The sequence below is a fragment of the Varroa destructor genome, unplaced genomic scaffold, assembly GCF_002443255.2.
Source record: "Varroa destructor unplaced genomic scaffold, Vdes_3.0 BEIS01000006.1, whole genome shotgun sequence".
In the NCBI taxonomy this organism is placed as follows: domain Eukaryota; kingdom Metazoa; phylum Arthropoda; class Arachnida; order Mesostigmata; family Varroidae; genus Varroa; species Varroa destructor.
The window spans coordinates 19,104,015-19,121,845 of record NW_019211459.1 but is presented as its reverse complement, the minus strand read 5'-3'; the positions used below and the strand labels follow the sequence as shown (position 1 = coordinate 19,121,845).

Genomic DNA, 17,831 nt, shown 5'->3' with positions numbered 1-17,831 from the left:
TTGCCGTTACTGCTTTTACCGCGGTACTTGCACGATAGTCGAGCCGGCATAGTCGCAGAGCCCATACTTTACTCACAGTTTCATAGAACCTATCTGTCCGTAGTTACCTCGTATATTGCAGGGCCCGCTAGTCCTTCTCGGTTGTTCCACCTGCATTTCCCTTTTTTTGGTGGCCGCAAAAAGGCGACGAACTTATAAAACAGCGCGGAGCTGCTGCAGACCGACAGTCTTTTCTGCAATGGTAGGATAGGGGATATGGCTAGCTAGACATGGCGCATGCAAGCAGGGCGCCGCAGTGCGACGGCAGGTTGCTTCTACTGCCACTACAACTAATGACAGGGAGAAGGATCCGTTCGTCCGTTGGATAGCTACGGGGTTTTCATCCAGTGTCGATATCCAGCAAAAACCTACATGCATCCTACACGAGAGCACAAACTTCTTCTATTCGCTTGGCCTGCCACGTCGCTCTTTGCGCACGACACCTCCCGCAAGTTGTTGCATTGGGGAGAGCACTGCTGTTGCGGACTGATGATGGAGGCTGAAGCCGCTAGCACAGCTGAAGGCGAGACCGCCGAACTTGAACTGAGCCCGGAAGCGACCACACAAAGCAATAAGCAGCGCCAAATCTAGCCTAGCCAGCGATCGTCAATCCAGCACAAAATCGGGTTCATCTGTATTGATCCCCGATCCAGTCGGATTAGAGTGACCGACGAAACTGCGACAACACCAGCCCGCTGGGTCTATAAAATACAGACCTAAACAGAGTGGATTTCAGAAAAAAATATGCCCGTGCACCACTAAAGTATGCTCTTTCGAGATACGCTATAATAACGCATAGACCTTTGTGCACAGTCGAGGTTGCCTTGTTTATGACACCTCCCTTTCGAGGAATCAGTTGACTGTTATTGATAAATCCCCGTAGCGTCCGGCGAGTAAATCCGGTATAATGCGAGTAAGCATTTTCTAAACAAAGTGGTTAAAAATAATTTCTAGTATGATCCAAACTTGTTGAAGTCATTTGAAGCCAAACAACAAGCGGAGCTGTCGATAAAGAAAACATAAACGGGCATGATTTGATGGGTATGAAGATTAGAAAGTATGTATTAGCCTTTTAGGTGTTGATAACCCTTACAGTCACAGACTAAAAATATTAAGCAACAATAAACAATTCAAAAAACAAACACGCTAATTAGAAAAAATAAATAACTTTACCAAAAAAATTATCAGGTTTGACAGGTACTTGCAAATATGTACAACAATAGATGTCCAAGTGACTACATGCATCCAGTATTTTTTCCTAAATACAATTAAGGTATCATACTGTCTACTATTAACGTTATAAATAAACAAGAACCAACAACTTACATGTTGTTGTTAAAAAAAATAGGGACAACTTTTTTTTTATAGCAGGAAGATAAAATCATTTGCTCTCATCTACCTGGAAACTTTAATTTTCTTTTAGACAAACAAGGTTCAACGTGAAAACTGGGCCCGTTTTTAAGTTACTGTTTGGAGTTTAGCTCATTTTTTGTTGTAGCGCGGTGGTGTCCCTAAGAAGCACTGGAAGGATCGTATTTGAGAGCCAATTACAAGGAGTCATACGTTCGAGTCGCTAAACGCCCGAAAACATACAACAAGTGTAGGTAAAGCAGGATTATTGCACTTAATAATAAAAAATAGTCCTTTTCGAAGGTGTGCACACTGCTGAAGGTGGTCGGTGCCTACTAGGCGTTTGAAATCGAGCACTAGAAGCTATCGCCTACGATCCGTAGGGACATGTATTGTTCACAAGCGTTGGCTCCTGTACACATTGCCCTAAATAAGCATTAAATACATTCTCGAACTACTATAGTCTCCGACTATTCTTATTTCGAACATAAAATGTCTCATGAACCGGTCCAGTTACTATATTCAAATGACTCAGGTATATCGACCTGATTCTCTGAGCTAAATTTTATGGCCGAATGCTCGAAATTCTATTAACAAGAGATCAATACGAATTATATATGTGTATATATGAAAAGATACTGCAGAAACGTTCAAATAGAAAAAAAGTATGGAAAATAATGCTTCTATCGATTTCCGGACTCTATGAGAAATAAATCCTATCTATAAATCACTAAGGTATGAAGGACCGAAATGAAAAGCGTATGAAAACGGTGTCTTACTTATTTTTTCCCTATGAAATTTACTCGCCTGCTATCTATTGCCAAATCAAGTTAATCTTCTTAAACATCTTAGCTGCATATTTTGAATGATGGAGCAGCTTGTTCCGTGTAGGGTATGCGTAGAAGCAGGCAGCTCGACGGTGATGCTGGTAATGATACGGCCACGTTATTCTTCTTAGTTTTTTTGTAGACGATATGTTTGAAATGTATGTCAGCTTTCAGTAAAAACGAGGTTTTGTTCACTGCTGCAAAGGCAAATTTGAAAACTACGTTACAAGCCGCACTGAACCTTCGATGCGATTCTCGTGAAACATTAATTACGAAAATATTATACAATGGTAATTCTGGTGCCGTAATGCAGAGCCTAGATCTTGGCTGAGTTATAGAGGTGGCTTACGTAGTGAGACCTATACTATGCCCAGGCTTTTAACGGGCATTGCAACATGGATGCATTTGAAATTCGACATGCTATGGTTTAATTTCGAACGAGGCAAAGCGCCAATTTCAAAAACCGCAACGAATATATAGACAGTGTAAGCATATAAAGAAAAAAGTGCAAAAGTACGTGAATTTGCATCCGAAACTTATATGTTTAATCCAGCTCAAACAGGTTAATCTATCTGAGATTTGAACTTCGTCGTTTGTGCGCGTTTACAAGAAGCTATACATTACCTGATGTATCGGCAGTCTTTGTCGAAACGCGAGAAGAAGGTGTTATGGGCAATGTTACCAATGCTCTCGGGAGTAGCACGAAGTTAGGCCAACATATTCCCAAAGGCTGTGAGAGTACATAGTATGACTGTGAGAGTGTGGACCCAACTAACGACCCGGAACGTTGGGTACCTCGACAGCACGTAGGCGAATCAAGCTCCAGTAGCTCGCATTCGCCTGCTGCTCAATACGAAGCCACCAACAAGCTACTATGTCTGGGTGTTCGGCCTGCTAAAGCCGTCGGCAGCGAGTCTCTACAAGCTTCTCCCGCAAGCTTCAGCATCCGCCGGATTCTTTCTGTCTTCTTTCAGACCTTAATATAGGCCGACGGCTAGGAACATAGTCAGCCATACGCATCTCCACCCGACCAGGCAACGTCGAGCAACTCCGGCTGGCTTTTGCGCTACCAAGTCCAGCTGCGTCTGTCGCCACTGACTGCACATAACTGCAGATGAGCAGCGGCAAAGCAGCACCGACAAGGAAAAGTGGGCGCCATTGCTGAAAATAAGCACAGAAAAAGGAACGAGTAAACAACGACATGCCGGGAGCTGTCTCAGCGGGATATATATCGCGCAATATATATGTGAATCCGCAGGAAAACACGTGAACGCTAAGTAACGTTTTGGTCATTTTAATAAAAGCATCTACCGAAGGTAATTTCTAAGTGTTAAAGAAAAGTGGAGCGAAAGGCCAGAAAAATCGTATCGGGAAACATCATGGCATTTCATACGGCAAAAACGGGTAGAGGCCAAAAGAAGTGTTACCTAGGTATGTCGTTAAGGAAACGTAACGATATATTATAGTACCCTTAAAGAGTGAGCTCGTTAAAAACATAGTGTTAACACGTTACCCATAGTAGCTTAATGTTACTACTATTATGTTATATAGTCATTGATTTCTGCTATCTAACTTCTATAGCTAGTTATATATAAAGATAAATTAATAAGTCAACAGTTGTTTTTTTTTAGACAGCTAACTGGCTCGGCAATGTAAGCTTCTTTACTATCTATGAATTGTCATTGATGGGCAATAAAGACAGAGAATATAATACATCTAGCAAAAAATATTATTATCGAAAGCATGTCTGTATTGTCCGCTTGCAGTTTTCATATTTTCAGTAGCGGTGAAACGCACAGAAAAAACGGTGCGCGATCAATTTACGCAAGAAAGAATCATGCGTACATTGGCAAGTTTAGTAATAGAAAAATCCCCAGGAATCTTATAGTCTACCGTTTTGGACCAAGACTTGATGGAGTTCATTTGAATGCTACAAGAGGAAGATCGGTTTGTGTGTGTCTTCAGACAAGCGCAGACTGTAAAAAGACAAACGTGTAGTCCTGAAGAGATTGGTTGAGATTGGTTTCTACATAAAGGGTATTATTATTATTTGCCATTGACCGCATGACCACGTGCGGTTCTCAGCGTTAACATAAGGCGATGTTAGCATAGCGACGTAGCTTTCAATATGAGCATATGAATTCCGGACGAAATTGATTAAGTCATTCGTTAACCTTTGTCAACGTTTGTATTGGCCAAGTGCGATAGGCGCACTCTACAAGAAGGCAGTCTGTGGTTTATTGAGACAGGGGATTTCTTCTTCAAGGGGGGTATCTCTTCGGCTGTTACTCAGTGCACCAGCAAAATTCGGATCCATTCAATCTATGCGTAAGCTATTTAATTAAGAAAGTACACTCAGCAAGCAACCGCAGGGCTAGGACGCTTCAGTACCGTACGCGGTAACCGAGATGTTTTAGGACACGATAGAACACGCCGATACCAATAAATTTTGTAGCGCGATAGAAAACAGATTCAGCAAAAGTAATCTCTTACCCATCACCTCATCGGGACACGCCTTGGTTTTCACTACCAATAAAAATTAGAGATAAAATATAAGTAGACAAATATATTCGCAGGTATTTCGGAACTGAAAACATATGCTTACGAATCGTCTCCGGTACATATGACATAGGCTACCTATAAATTGAAACAACTTTTCCATGTGTGGCTATATTCACGAAGCTGAATATATTGTCACCTTAATGCCAAGCTTTACTCCCGAGCCCGCACTCTCAAGCTTCTTAATAAATTAACTTCTCTGATAACTTCAGTCAGTATCAACCTTGCCCTGATTAGTCTGCTGATATGGTCATTCGTTTATGCGCATTTATGGTTAAGTGCACAATAGCTGCATATGAAAAATATATCCAACAGGAAAATACGGATGATCAGTGTTTTTTTGGCGATTTGACAGTGGTCACCAGGAGACTTCGGCAACAGCACCCGAATTAGCACTATTTTGGTACTTGGATGCTTGGTGGCATTAGTAAGTTTCTGTACGTCGGCGGGGCATTTGGAGGTAATAGCCCCATCCTATCCCAAATAGACAGCTGCCAGGCTATGAATGTTGTAGTGCGGTCTCATTCGGCTCGGATTCATAATAGTTCCGCCGGAACTCCTTGTGCTATAAAGCATAATAAAGCTCTTTTTTATTGGTCCGGAACCGTCCCCACTAGATCACCAAGCACAAGTTTACTGAAACTGCGGATTTAGCCAAGGCTTCGCCCCTCCTTTTCCCGCACGAGGTGGATGCCCATCTATTCATGTCTACTATTCACACCCTGTTGTATTAAAAAAAAATAAACGTTCATTTGCTTGAAGTAACCTGTAAGAAGGTAGATATCGTCTCATAGAGTTACAAAGAGGACCATTACGGTTTTAACCCTTTCGTAAGTTAGTCTAACCCTCAGAACTGCATTAGCTCTTACGGAGTGCATTTTAACTTGGGCTGGGAATGCAAAAATGTTCCACTCTACCTTTTAGATTTGCTCTACCTTTTAGGTTTTTTGTCTTATAATATCTTTAAAATATCTAGGACCAACAATAGATGAAGATGATTTCAACTGCGTTTCTGACATTTCATCTTTAATAGAGCATTGCGCTTTTTGGGCACTTTCTGTTAGGCAGTGATCAGGAGAACCTGCGTTTAGCCTTTAAGGCCGCCGCTAGAATATCGCTAATAACACCTTCGAAAAGCTGGAGCCGCAGGTTAAACCAAAATATCGACCTGTCGGAACAGGTTTTGACGGTCTGTCTAACTATAGACAAAGTGCCTTAAATATAAGCGAAAATAATGTATACATATATATAATTTATTTATAAATTATTATATATTAAACATTGATAGGGAAACAACGTCGACATTCAAGGGGTTTTAGGTCGTTTGGCTACAAAAATAAAGGTTCAGCGTGTGAGTATCACACAAACTGACGCAAGATAATTCCTTGATCGAAACACAATAAAATTGAGCTATTCCTAAATTGTTTAATCGTGAGTGATAAAAAGTAGATTAAATACCACGGTGATGCACGAAGAAAAGCAAAAAATACACTCCTCAATCTGTGGTAAAGCACAGACTAACGCCAAACAAGGTGGTGCAATGTGGTTGGTGGGATTGCAAAAAGATGATGCTAGTTCTGCCTAACAGCGCGATGGAGTAGGACCTCTACTGTCAACAACCAAGAGGGTTACAACAACCTTCTAAGAATATCAGCCAAAACTAGTCAACAGAAAGGACGTCATATACTACAATGAAAATACACGACCTTATACATTTAGATACCTGGCAAAAACTGAAATAAGGAATTTTAATACGTTCGCCTTAGATAACGCAAATCCTGTATCCTCAAACTATCATCTCTTTCGGTCTTTGTAGAACTTTTTTAGTGGTGTTAATTGGAAGGTAAATGGAGGAACGCAAAAATCGCTTGTCACAGTTTTTAGCGCAGAAACCAGACATTTTAAAATTATGGGATTATAGTATTAGAAAAAACCGACAGAAGGTCGTCTTTTAAAAATGGTGACTACCTAGCTTAATAATATTTTTATAAAGTATCAAACATATTTGCTTTAGTTGTGGCCTAAAGAGGATCAATACATTTTCAACCATTTAATATAACATCTACGCATGCGGTTACTGACAGCTAACTATTTCGTTGGTACCTATCGCCTGAAATTCGTTGATATCTAACTAAAACACCGGATATACAATACAAAACATTTAAATATCTACTTGAAAACGCTGTTAATACGTACATACGTTTTTGCGTCGATGCAAAGCAAGATAGAACACAATAAGCACCATTGAAAATTACTTCTAAGTAAAGATGCAACTCTTCTTTCTCAGGAGCTTTTCCGATTTTTGGCCTAGTCACATGTGTGTATCACTTATTCCATGACAGCGTTTAGAACAATAACGCAAACATCTTTTCCTTATATTTGTTTACGTTTCAATGCTTGTAACCCAGCTTACGCCCATGTAATCTGTTTTGTTTTTAAACTGCGACGTACTCGGATCAAAGCCACCCTGAAATACACCGATTTTCCCAGAAACAGGTACTTATTTTGATTTCAACTCGAACCTGCATGTGTAGACAGACGATCATGCTTTGCTCTACCAGCGACCAAACCTCTACGTGGAATTTTATTTCCAGCCAATAACTACAGCGAAGTAATCAGCGCAGTGGACACAAAGGTTGTTATGAGTATACCGTAGGGTTTCCCGACTCGGTAACTATCGTCCACTATCCGGTCTGCTCTAATATCAACTATAGTCGTTTTTAAGCCGATATTGTTATGTGTTCCGTTGTAAGCGCACACGCACGTACTATCCAATTTCTTTCTTTGCTGATGGCGCCTGAAACACTCAACACCTTGCTTTCTTATGTTTCGTCCGCTATTCGAAAGGCTTAGGTGCTCTGGCCTCCATTGGGGGACTCCACACGTGTACCCGGCTTTCGACCGGCCGACTTCTGCTGAGCAGCGCAAGTGGCGACGGCTGCCGCATCAGGGATCAAACAGTGCATTGCTCGCTGGTTGGCAGTGGTCCTGTTAACTTACGAAAAGCAGCTGAACGAGAAGACAGATGAAGTGAGTCGAGCCAAAGGAAGGCGTCGGAGTGGCGTGCGGAGCCGTTGGGATGGCCTCGTTTCGCAGTTCCTGTTATATCCAGCCTACCGACGTGGGCCATTCAAGCGCCCCTAGGTGAGTATTACACCGAACCAGCAAAGGCGAATTAGTTGCAATATTCTCGAACAAAAAGAACCGCTTTGCTTTCTCTAGCAGAACGCTCCCTGGAGACCTGCCTATGAAAATGACTCTGCGAGAACCGCAACTGGGAGATAAAGAAGGCTGCCACCGTCGTTACCAACGTGTATGTCAATAATGCTATCGAATGCGCCAAGAAGAACAAGAAACAGGACGACGTTTCAACACGATCAAATATCATCGGCCTGCTGATAATGGTGGTGTGAAATTTAAGGGTACCGATAGATAAGATGGAGAGATGCGAACGTGGTAGGCAATTAAGTGTCTTAGCAATTAGCGGACTATTTGTGCCCAGAGCTTTACCGATGGACGGAACTTCGAAAGCGGACCTGATCTCAGAATTGTTAATGCGAATGTTTTTATTAACTGAGAGTTGGTTGCAAGAACGAATTACTATAGGACTTTTCGGGCCTGGGTGGCCGATATTGTCGCTGGTGTTCTCGACGCCAGTGTTATAAGACGCCCACTTCAAACGTGTCATGTCCCATGGTGACTGGAACATGATTTCGAAGGGGGTGATAGCGATAAAGCATTTAGTAGAACTGTAATATGAGCTCAAGTTGGTATCAAGTGCTGGTAGAGGTCGAAAAAAAGTGCCACAAGTTCATCCACTTTCGACAATCTCGATCTTAACTTAGATATCCTAAAACAGCTGTCCGCAGCTATTGAGCAAATCTATCGTACGTCGGACCCATAAAGACCTAGAATTATAACGCTTCTAGTGACCACCAAGAAAGGTACCACTGCGACGCAGCCGTCCCACTGACCTAAACCCGGTAATAACTCACGTAATTGCCTGTTTAGTATTGTTCTCTGTAACTGTATAGAGTACTGTGTTGTATTTCGCTCGATTAGAAAAAGGTCCAACAATTCCTTTCTAATTATTTAATACATACAAACCAGCATAGAATAAAGTTCACTATTGACAAATTGCAAAACAACAGTATAATACTCAATTTATATTATCATAATCGTTTACCATCTTGACTTCAGCGTCGGTTAGAATTGTCACCTCCCAGTGGTACATGTTATATATATATATTCGTAAGACTAACAACGGCACGCAGACTCTAGCAGAAAGAAGGACATTTGTTAAACAGGTTGAAGCTAACGCCTTAAAGCAGTACGTGGAGACATTCCGTTTCACCCAACTGAAGACCGACCGCCATAGAGAGATGTGGATTTTTCGGCGTGTTCCTTTCTGCACGTATACGCCTGAAAATGGAGCTATTTTCGAAAAATATCTAGTACGAACGTCCTGGTTCAACACGCTATAAAGCGTTAACCAAAACGTCATTACAATTCCCATCCTACCCTTAACCTTTTTCTGAATGACGAATTTTATACCGACCCATGTTTTTCTTGTAAACACTTTGATCGCCGCTTTGTTTATACATTGATGTTTATACATTAGATCACCGCACATCTGAGACACAATACTTAGATCGAATACTGTTTACCGGATGTTAGTAGTTACTCGGTGTGATAGTGATAAGTGGATGTATTCGATAGCAGTGAAACGTAGAAAATCAATATTGGATTTAAGGGATGTCACCTTCAGTTCTAGCTCTCGATAATATCCCCGCCTTCTCTGCTTGCGAAACAATGACATTTCACGCCTAATAAACTAATACTTTCGCCTCGAGCGGTAATAGAGTTTGCTAGGTACTTGTAAAACTACATATTTTTCATGCAAGTGCATACAAGCCGTTACGTTCACTACTGTTTTACACGTCCTTGCCGCTCGTACCTGGAACGCTGTTAGGCTATCTTTATCGCAGACTCACTTTGTAACGAAGTCGCTGGTCGCTGGACGAGGTCTATTGTAAAGTCCGGTCGTTTTTTCAAGTTGCCTTATTTCTAAAGGTCACTCTAATGTAGCAACCCGTGAGAGTTACTCAACTGATAACACTACTATTGATGAAATTGCTACGGAAAAGCAATTTCATCAATTCGACTGGCAGCTACTTCAGTGGCTTTCGAAAAAAGGTACCCAACCAGGAAGGTCGTGTGTCGACCATGTCGATGACCGAGAGTAGATCCTGCATTAGAGATCTGGGCGACGTGATTCCGCCGTTGACCAGCGGCAGATCTAGTATATTTTCGTACGGTTCGGTCGGAATTTCAGTACGTAAGCTGCCCTTGATTGGCGTGCGCTAATAGTCACAGCAGCGCTAGTTACTGATAGAAGAGGGTCCACAGCTCATCAAATCAATGGTTTCGACGTTGTTTCGAGTCAATAAGGTAAGTGTAGGTCAGAGTTTCAGCTAACTCCTTAACTTTTGCGGCTATGTCGATGCGCGAAAATTTTCGTGACCACATGTTTCAAATCGATTGTGCGAAAGTTCACTAAATCGAAGAAAATAGTCACAGAAAACGCGTGCAATTCTCGCAATACGAACGTACGGATTTATAGATAAATTTATTTCGGGTTGTCAATATTCATTTAGCTTTACTATCCCTTAGGTGTTCTTTTCTTTTATTCAAACGGTCGTCGCGTCTGTCGGTTAACCAGGAACGTTTCTAATGCATCCTTTGCCGGCAGCTTCAACCTTCTAGCCTGCCTCCCGTATCGGCCTTTATGCCACTACGTACGTACGTCCTCTTTCCGCTAAATTTCTACTCATCCTTAGCTATTCGTTTCTTCCCACAATTCTTCACATTGTCGGTTCGTTGTCTCTTAACCCGTATATCTGAAATCGTCGAACTAGACACCGATAACGGACTGAATAAGGCATAGCTGTTAGTAGGTGTTGTCCTTTTAGGCTGCCGGTATCACCCTTTGTTGGTGACAAGCGAAAGTCAGACAGAAAGAGAAAGCGTGGCTGACAGCCGGTCTTGAAGAAAACGTCCAAGTTTCCATTACTGTTACTGGTTATGGCGGTTCTTCAGTGCTTTGATTGAGCGGACCAACCTGCCACTTTACAGAGGCTATAGCAGAGACTGGTCAGCCATTGTCATTTGCCATTCGTTGCATTGCCTACTAGTCTTTCCCGTCCGATTTTGCCTATTTGCGTAATGTGTACAACACGACAAGGCGGCAGTTTTCCGAGGTTGGCTCGAAAACTGGATCTGCGCAACGACATGGCCCCGTCCGTACTGGCCTTACTTATGGTAACAGCAACCATGATGGTAATGGTCGCGGTGCCCGCGGGACGAAAGCTCAAAGATCGGAGTCAGCAAAGAACGCAGCCGTCAAGGATAATTTTGGACTCTCAACAGCTTCCGCTGTTGCTTTTCAAGCCGGGAACAGAAGTGGTGGCGACACTGAGAACGCGGATAACAGACTGTCGGCACCCGTTCGTTCGAGGAGCTGATCACGCTCGTTGCCTGCCCAAGTGATTATAAAACAAAGCCCGGATCCATAGCTAGACCGAAGTTGTGTGGGGCAGCTATACCATAGCGAAAGACGATGTTTTTTTTTTTTACTGGGAGTTCCATTTGGGCATGCACGTGTGAATCTACGCAAACACACACGGTTATACAGACGGCAAGGCGAGCAGATAGACCGAAGTACAGACAAGAAGGCAGTTTCCTTCTTGCTTTTGATTTCTCTTCAGGTAAGAATAGTGGAGGATTTTAAAGGGTAGAACTTTTACTATGATAATCGTGCACAAATATATAACCAACATTAGAAATTATGCGTATGTACAGGCAGATTTAGAAAGCTCTAGAGCTGTTGCGTCTCCCTAGGGCCGCAGGGTTATTAGAATGGCTGGTCGTTCGTGTCTTACTATGTTTGTTGACTGTCTAATATACCAATTTAAAACCGTGAGTGCACATAAATTACTAGGACCTAGCGCTTATTCTTGTCGCGTCTCTTTGCCAGTCCTATTTTCTCATAAGCGACAACTACTTCTGGAATTACTAATAGCCTTTATTCTAAAGGTGGCATACTTAGCTCTGTCAGGGCCGTACTCCCTCCTTCGATATAGTAGATTAAGTTGACTGCTATAAGAGCTTCACTGAAATTTCCTAAACAAGAAGGTCAAACAGTATCAACAAGATCAAATAATAACCAGCTATGCTGCGCCTAGAGAGCGTTTAGGTTGCCTATGGCAAGGGAGCAGTGAGCGGTCCACGATAAACTAAAACTATCCTATGCTCGAATAGAAGGGGCCATTGCCATATTCAGCCATCGTTTTAAGCAATAATTGAAACAGCGTCCTCTCGGGAGCCATCTTGACTTTTCGTGCTTGGCTTTATTATCGGATCCAGCTCGTTTGAATGCTAAATAAGCTCAACCTCGTGCGTTTATTTTTCTGTCATTTTCGTGCGCGATACGCTTCTCGTTTCCGTCCAATGGGATTTTCCGTGCGATCAGCTAATCGTTTAGGTTGCTGTTTCACTTTAGTTTCTATCAGATATCTCATGCTCCATAAAAGTACTAGCAAAGATATTATCAAAAAGTACTTCTAGTGTTGACTGTCGATTTATCATAGTGATTTGTCTAACCGACATTTATTCAGGCACTTGTATATCTAATAATAGATAGCACACTAACTTACCCGACTTGCATACACAGCACGGACGAAGCCTATAGCGGCCCGTAGCGGGCAAATTACAATGGAGTATCGAAGTTATGATCGAATAATTGACACCAAATAAAAACATGCTATAAAAAGAGCAAAAACAATAGTTGCTTGTAGGGACCAGCCGTCCGATGTAATGCCGACCAGCAATTCCGGATATAAAACTTGCATTATTCATTTACTAATTGGAATAGCAACAGTGACAGCCACAGCGCGATGGCGTGAGCGGTAGCGTAGATCTCTCGAAAGCTGGAGGATAGTTTGTGATGGTTCGTAAGATCGAATCCAGCAAAGTGTAAAAATCGATTTCACTTTCTTGTCGACCATTCACCGTAACAACAACAGAAGCTTGATAGCCAGGCTGTTTCGACTCTCGGTGTTAAGCTTTCCAACGACACTGTGGCTAAAAAACCTAATTTCCCGTGGTCGTTTTATAACGGTGTGTGTGCCCGCAAACTCTAGGGACACACGTGAAGTGTATGCTGAACGCCTGGAATAATAGACATACGAGAGAGTTCATCCTCTGTTATTTTGCTCTCGAGCAGGACAGTGCGACAGTTGGTCTCTATGTCAGAATCCACTCGCAAGCCGCTTCCTGTACACGACTATGCTGTTCATTGGGTGTCCGTCTCATATCGTCCCCTTCAGAAGCTTTCCGCTCTGTTCCGAGCACCACGATCTGCTACAAGTGGCGCCTTTCTTGCCTTCCACAGGGCAGGACCGCGTTGTTCACTTGTATTGCGTCAATCACTAGGACCAGCAGTGGCTTGCACCGGACTCGGCTGTTGTTGCGGGAAAATGTACTGTTGTAGCATGGGAGAAGTGCGAGGCTTCGGCGAGCCTTGACGGGGAAAGGCAACCCGACGGCGACACGGGGCAGGGCAGGCTACTCGTGATCACGCTGTAGATAATAGCTATTCTATTGCTTAGCTTTCTAGTGTTCCTCTTTGCCGTCATATTCTTCTCTTTCTTCATCCGTATTTTGTCGTTGTCGTCGTCCTCTTCCTCCTCTTGCTGCTGCCGCTACCGTCGCCTAGTCCGCTCGCTTTGTAGCCGTACCGGCTTCAGCAGTCGCTTCTCTGGTCCCTCCGGTCCGGAGTTTGAGGACCAAGCCGCTCTCCCCTGCCGCAAATTTGCAGACTCGCAGGACAGCAGCAAAACCGACGTAGTCAATGTTTCTGTTGTCGGCACGACTACCCCCCCCCCCCCCTTACTTTACCCGATGTTATAGCTTCGTCTCTAGGACTTGGGCGTACTCGGCAGACCCACAGAGTCCAATGGGTGCCCTGCTCAGTTCGGCTCCCTTCCTTACGCGCCGCCGTCTCCGTCTTTTCGGCTTTTGCTAGCTGGCTGGTCTGCCAACCAGTCTATCGGTGTTCTCGGATCCTCCACTGTTACCAGTGATGGTGCTGCTGCTACTTGAATCGTCGTGGGGCCGAGGGTCCTTTTGGGGTCCACGGTAATTCGCAAGTGCAAGTATTCGCGGAATGCGGCTGGCGCTCTGACCAGCTGCTAACTCGCCTTCACTCTTCCACTCCTGCTCTTTCTGGCCGTCCGCAGTCTTCCGATCCCAGTAGCCCCTGTCTAAAGTCAAAATGCTTCGAACCGGGTATTTCCCCACTTTTGGTTCTCCAGGATTCCCCTTCTCCCTGGTGCTGCTGCTGATGCCACTTTGCTGGTCGAGCACCTTCCCCCAAATCCAATGTGCCCCAGTCGCCCCTTTTGCATCTCCCCAACTCGTCTTCGTCTTTTGCTCTTTGCTACGGCCCGTGCATGCTCACCCGCTGCTGGTCCCCAAACTACTACCGGCTGGTTCCTTGCTATTCCTTCTCGCCCTGCACTCCTTACTCCAATCATTCTTTACCTATCGTTCTAAGCTCATCTTTGACTTTTCTTTCGACTCCATTCCTGGCTCTTCTTACTGGTTGTTCCTACACACACAGAACTCTCCCAGACTACGCCCTTCTTCTCCTAAGGATCCACCCCCTTAATGTCGTTCCTTTGGCGCACACGCGGTTTCTCTTCGCTTGGTGGTCGGTTTGCGCTAGGAAAACGGCCGGGGCGTGGGGGAAAGAACTACCTCTCGAGGCTGCCATCAGCTTGTCTGACTTTGGCACGCTGGCTAGCTCAAAGGAAACTGCTGGATCGCCGGGGTTTGCGCCATCGAGCGCTGCCGCAGCCGACCGGGCCCTAGCGATGACTTCTTTCGACCTAGGCCAGGTCCCAGCCAAGTGTCCCTAACTTCCCCCCGGTTCTTTGCTTTCATATCTTGGTCGAGCGGACTGGCACCTTCTTTGCTGTTACTGGCAGCGACGATGACCACTGGCGCTGTCGCGCCTTAGCGGCCGTTAATGTCTAACTCAAGTCGGCCCTTCCGTAAGCAAGGAGCAAGTCTTTGCCCGCTATTTTCGTCGGTTCTCTCTTCATAATCGTTTGCAAGTGTTGTTCAACTAACAACATTAGGTCCGTCCGTTCTCAAATGGCCGTGCCCCCATTTTTAGCGCCCAATGCCGCAGTTTATGCTCACTAATGAATGACCGCTTACACGTAGCACGTTTCTAATGTACGTGAATGTTTGTGATATATGGTCACTGGTGTGCGTATAGTCGTTAAGCTAGGCTAGCTAATTCTAGAGAGAATGCAATGCATTGTAGCTTCAATGCATAGCTGTGATCGCTATTTCTATAAAATGGTTTGCATTGAAAAATGACCACATAGTGATCTCTTCAGTATGCATGGGTCTGCTTCATATATAGGCTCTTTTTCCGGGAGTATCAAAAAGGTACACGTGCAATAAACGGCTATATATATATATATATATATATATATATATATATATATATATATATATATATATATGGTTTAATGAAATATAAACGGTTAAGATGGCCTGCAAATGAAAGTATGTAAAGTTCCTATTGTGCTCACAGTAATCCTAAACTATCCTTTGAAGGCATAAGGCGTTAATTAACGACAGCAATCGTATACGAGGGGCAAATAAAGCAGAAAGGACCGCGTAACGGGTAGCTAATTGTGTTCGGCCATAGATACAAATCGAGGCGTCTTCGGCAGGAACATAGCTATAGTATCCGAGACACTCGCCCGTTAAGATAACTAGGAGGTGTACCGAGACGCAAAATGAAGGTGAAATGTATCACTTCTACCACTTCGAGACACAGCCAAGGCCTGTGGTGTTCTTTTTCTGCAAACATATTTTCTGGATAACTTCCTCATTGCTCCAAGTGAAATCAATCAAAATCCAACACTAAATAGCAGTGTAAATATTTCTTATTTAAAGTTAAGTCAAGCTAAGGTGATTTTTGATTCGAAACAGATACAATGTTGTATTAGCGGCCCTTTGTGTACGTTTAGTGAGATCAACATTAGGATAAACGGTGCCCGCTTTGGGGCTCGAATAATCCTTTGAGCGATAGGATTATTAAGTGGTAATAGAAATTATGAGGATGAACGTTGAGCATTTGAAAACTAGAGAAAGCGAGATGTGGAACCAGCTCCCCAAAAGTAAATTTATTCGGTGTTCCTAGTAATCCAAGATTTAATGATGTTTTTTTTTTAGTAATAATAAAAGCATTGGTAATACATTTTGCTAAATTGAGCTGCTCTATTAAGTAGTTAGTTACGGTAGCAATGTAACGATTTAGAGGTGTCTCACAGCCACTCGTGTAAGAAGGCCACTTACGAGGCATCTCCATTGCGGTAGGTGAAGATAGCGCTAGGGATGTGAAATCGTTAGGTGCCATTCAACAGGCAGTCAAGTACTCGTTCGTACTAAATGTCAAGCATACGGGACTCCAAACCTCTTGCGAGAAATAATGGCGGTATTTAATTGACGCTGGGGAAAGCGAAATCGTCCTTTAGAATTAGGCTCAGAGAGCTTTGTATATCGTTGCATAAAGAACGGATCTGGGTGATTTCTTAACGATACAACGAATTTTCGTGGCTAAAATACCATAAAGTGCTTTTTAGCGCATGATTTGGCTACCAAGACTATCCGAATTAAACAGTATCAGTGATTCTGTTTGGAATCCCCAAAAAGCGACGAAACGTTGATTCGCTTTACAGAGCGTCATAAAGTGATAGAAGAAAAAGATTCTTCCGTCGGATTTGAGGTTTGTATTGTTCGAAACAAGCACGTTTGCCCTAACCAGGCCGTTCCTCAGTATTGCAAGCTAAGGCACTTTTCAGTGTCCCGAGAAACAACGAACCTTGATTTATCCGACATTTGAAACGTTAGACAGAGATAAGTTTACTATCACTATCACTACGAAATCCACGAATTGCCAAAGAGTGCAAGGATCTACTTTAACGAGAGGAGACTTTACGGTGTCAATTTCGAGCGATTTTGACTTATGAGTAGCTAATTCATATGGAATCCATATACGTAGATACGCCACCCCTTAATCGGCTATTTAGATAAACTGAAAAGTGCCTGAGTTTCTAAAATTACTAATGCTTGTTAGAGTAAATTCTGTTTGACCAAATGGCTTTATGTCTGCAAAGTCCAGCAGGTACTTACCTTATTTTCAAGTGTTTACCATGTAAAGCTGCTGACAATTTACCAATATCTAGACAAATAGTCTTGGACTCTGTTTCGTTGGCATTCTACCCAGTTATCGGCAGATCTAGGAAACCTGTTGGTCCTGCAGCTTCTTGATTTGCACAAGAACAGCACTAAATGCCGTACCAGATTGAAGGACAAACATGACTAAAATGCACGCAACCAATAGAAGTATTTAGTCAAAAATTGTTGGCTATACCTAACCTTGTAGGTGTTGAGCGTTATATATATAGCTAAGCTGTAAAAACTATCTAGAAGGTTGCTAAGGCAATTTTGTGACAAAATCCTATTTGAGATGCTATCATACATTGGAATTTCCATCCTCTTGCTCTATTTTTAAATATTATAGCAAAAGTTATACGCTGAAGACAACATTAAATATCTGTCTTTTCGTCAATTATAGCTCGATTGTTAATTGTTCTAAATGCTTTTTACAGATTAAAGAAAGTGTCAGGCCCAGATATATAAGCACACGTGTCACAAGACGAGTACCACTCACCAACTTATTTGTACCGTTACTACAACTGACTCCCTGCACAACTTATTTAACATACTGTGATATATATTCTGTTGTCTTGTAGATGTAAACCTACGATGACGAAGACGAGTGACCGTGCTTGAAGAGTCAGCAGAAGAAGATAACTTAGAAATACAACTTGGTTGCTGATTTGGCCGACGCGTCGTCCACTGGTATATTCAGCAGAATAATGGTGAGCAGTAGAGTAACTAAAAGCTAAG

General features: G+C 43.0%; 1 long non-coding RNA gene across 1 annotated transcript in view; it reads left to right on the top strand.

Moving 5' to 3' along the window:
- The window catches only part of LOC147754953 (uncharacterized), a 59,774-nt gene that overhangs the window by 30,120 nt on the left and 11,823 nt on the right, over window positions 1–17,831 (top strand). The window contains exons 2-3 of the long non-coding RNA XR_015330578.1: window positions 7,623–7,919; window positions 17,675–17,803. This is a non-coding gene — a long non-coding RNA (uncharacterized LOC147754953). The remainder of the gene's footprint in view (window positions 1–7,622; window positions 7,920–17,674; window positions 17,804–17,831) is intronic.